This window comes from Diabrotica virgifera, chromosome 8, assembly GCF_917563875.1.
Source record: "Diabrotica virgifera virgifera chromosome 8, PGI_DIABVI_V3a".
NCBI classification, from domain to species: Eukaryota; Metazoa; Arthropoda; class Insecta; order Coleoptera; family Chrysomelidae; genus Diabrotica; species Diabrotica virgifera.
In genome coordinates this window covers 52,821,532-52,825,111 of record NC_065450.1, presented here as the reverse complement: position 1 = coordinate 52,825,111, position 3,580 = coordinate 52,821,532, and the positions used below count along the sequence as shown (strand labels likewise).

The 3,580-nt window shown below is 32.1% G+C and overlaps 1 long non-coding RNA gene across 1 annotated transcript; it reads right to left on the bottom strand.

The window, feature by feature from the left end:
- Positions 1-545: 545 nt before the first annotated feature.
- Positions 546-1,290, bottom strand: LOC126890580 (uncharacterized). The gene is made up of 2 exons (XR_007700379.1): positions 799-1,290; positions 546-740 (listed from the first exon to the last, which is right to left on the bottom strand). It is a non-coding gene; the product is annotated as an uncharacterized LOC126890580 (long non-coding RNA).
- Between the last annotated feature and the right edge of the window lie 2,290 nt (positions 1,291-3,580).

The window sequence follows — 3,580 nt, the reverse complement described above, 5'->3', positions numbered from 1 at the left end:
TTAATTTTTTGCTTAAGCTTGTTTACTCCAAAGCCCCCTTTGCCATTCTTTCGACGATTTCATCCTCCGCAGCTTGCTGCAAACTTTTATTTCTGTAGTATACACTACCTAAATTCCATAAACACTGGTATTCGCCGTATTATAGCTCTACAAGTTTTAAAGTTTCATCTTCGGTGAACTTCATTTTCACTATTTACACAAAACACAATTCCAGCCAGAATGACAGCGCCCCCATGTACTCTCCTACCTACTCTATTCTGCCATAATTGAGCGTGTTCCATGGGTAGAGTGTGCAGCCGAGTAGACATTTTGGCAGTAGTGGTGGTCATAGAGTAGTTACTTTGCCATAGGTTGCTAGTCACTCTACTTTAACTCCAACTATACACTCTACCAGCTATTCTACTGTGCTGAGCATTTTTACAGGTAGAGTTACTCTACTCTATCAAGTACTTGCATCATTACTCTACCCGTGTAAACAAGTCTTAAATCTACTGAATGAAAATCTACTTAATCTTAATGAAAAATGTCTAAAATCATTTACCCACCTAGTATTATTGTAGAATTTAAGACAGTCCAGTGCCTTATAAATAATTTCAATATGAATATTTTTCCCTTTAATTCTCCTTTGATACCACTCCATTTTAGATTTTGGGGAACTTATTTCATTGTGTTTATAGACCATATTTATTGAAGGAACCCAATCTGGAGATTGTTATTATCTATTAAGTCGGCTGGTTTTCCTATAAGATTAAAATGTTAACATCTTCAAAAATCGTTACTGTTGTAATTGTAACTTACCAGATATAAAATGATTACAGCAGACAGGACAGGAAAATTTTCATTTCGCTAGTAAAACCTGTACATTGTATTGCATTTAACCATTGTTGTCTCTCAGATACCTTATTTAGTTCAGTTTAAAAGTGAACTTTATCTTGACTTTATCACATTTCACACTTCAAAACACAACACCAATGAAGCATATTATCTTTCTAAATTAATACTTCCAGAGAAAATGTTAAATTAATCTTTGTACAACACAAAATTACAAAGAAATACAACTAAAATTATCTAAAACTCGTTAAGAACAGATAGAATAAGATTTATCTTTTACACCCAGTAGCCCAGTAGCCATATTGACATATTGATTTAATTTTGAAAACGATTATATTTAAATTTGGTAAATATAACTCCGTACGACCACGCAACTTGAAACACAAGTACGCAAACACGGTTGCGTGAAGCGTGGCTCGCAATCGTGAAATTTACGAGACTTGCTCGACCTGTAGATTCTTGTGTATGGAGACGATATTTATTGTCGTTTTCTGTGCTACTTCTATTGATGATAACTTACTTTGTTATATATATTGTTATATTTCTATTTGATATAAAAATTAAAATTTGATAATTATAAACAAAATTCACTTTAATATAAAATATTTTTAATTTTCTCAACCACGGGCATATAAATTTAGAACAACCTGTATACAACAAATTGTTATATTTAATTTTAAGAAGTGATTAAACGATACTCGGAACAATGCGCTTAAAATAAAACTAAAGTGAAATCGAAAATAGGTCATTATCGTTGTTCGCGGAAGGTTCAATCATTAGCCGATGCTAAAGAAGACTTAGGGAAAGTAGATAATAGATCATTAAATTTTGTAATTAGTAGAAAGTAATTTTAGAATGGGAATTAACTATTTTCTTTGAAATCCATTAAGCATATTTAGAAAGTTTAAAAATTGGTTTTGAGGAATACTGCGAATGAGAGTTGGTGGTGGAATTTTGATTTGTGAATCTGGAAGGGATATTTAGAAAGTAGGGGAATGAATGACAAATAGAGAGCAGAATATTTTGAGCTGTCGAGAAGTGAAGTCGAGTAGTAGACGGTAGTGTACGGAGAGTGAGAAAGCCTGTGTAGTTCCGTGAGTGTGGAGTATCTATCGTAGAACGAGAGGTAGGCCAGGTTGAGAGTAAAAGAACCTCCTTGAGCCAAGAGTTCCCGGTAGCTGATTGCAGTTTCGAAAAAGGTAGAACACAGCATCACGACAGAAGCAGGAAACGAGAGCTATACGAGCTAGTTTCAGAGGAGAACATTACTGGAAGCCAGGACGAGGTTTTGATTGCAGCCAAGGATAGCAGGAAACGGGTCTTGTGTGAAGACATTCTCAGTGCACCAGAAAAAGGTCAGTCTCATTTTTTTGGACATGAATGTATGGGTTTTTCGTAGTAAATACCACATTTAAAATTGAAGAAACATAATCAATAATATCAGAAAAGCTTCATCAAACTTAAATAGAATTGTTGCTAATAAATCATAATAGTTAAATGTTAATAAAAACTTTCAATTGGAAATCAAAAGAAAATAAGATTCCCATGTGTAAATGTTATGTTTAAGAATAATAAGATATAGCAAATATTAAGCAGTGATTGCCATTTGAATAAAATAAACAATATTTTGATTACAATTGTAACCCATATGTGTTATTATTTTACTCTTTTCTTTCCTATCCCGATTAGGAACCATTAAGAAATACTTAGAAGCCACGTATGTAAGTAATTAATTTTATAAATAGCCCTGAGATTAAAAACATATTGATATGTGATCTGGTAAATTAATTAGATTATTAGTAATGTATTGATTAAATTAAATGACATATAAAATTATCATCTCATATCAATAATCAAGATCACAACAACTGTCGTCCAACGTGGAGGGCATTGTAAAGTATTTCTAGTGGCAAATTTGAAGGATAGAAAGAGTAAAGCCGGTATTTGAAAATTTATATGCCTGTGGTAAAAAGTGAGATACTTACATTTGATAACATAAAATTTTAGATCTCTTTAGGTACAAATTTTACATAACTGATTTAATATTTTATTTTTACGATATTACATTTGATATATTTATTGACAATTTATAATATTTGGGTGAGAAAAAGTCGTCTTGGTAACATACTAGTAAAATTTCATATTTGGCGGGGACAGTACTTCTTGAAAACAAATGTCTGTGACAAGAAGCCAAAGCAAAGACAACAAAAAACAAAAAGAACATTCAAATCAAGAGAATAATTCAGACCAAGAAGACATTTTAGACACGACAATCATGGCATCAGAACAGCAAGAATTATCAGGAATAGATAAAATATTACAAATGATGCAACTCCAGTCACAAAGAATGGAACAAAAACTGGATGAAAATCAACGTGAAACGAAACAAGCCATGGAAGAAACATCAAAGAAAATGGATGAATCACAACAAAAAATGGATCAGAAAATGGATGAAACACAACAAAAAATGGATGAAACACAACAAAAATTGGATCAAAAAATGGATGAAACACAACAAAAAATGAAACAAGCAATAGAAGAGAACAACAAGAAAATGGAGGAACGCATAGGAAAGTATGAAAAGGAAGTAAAAGGATGTTTGACAACAATGAAAAACGAGATGAAAGAACAAGAAATGAAAATTCAAAATAAAATAAAGGAGATAACGAATTGCCAGAAAAAAGAAATGGAAAGTTTGGAAAACAAGTTGCAAAACGCTATTCAAGCAGACATAGAAGAAGTGGAAAGA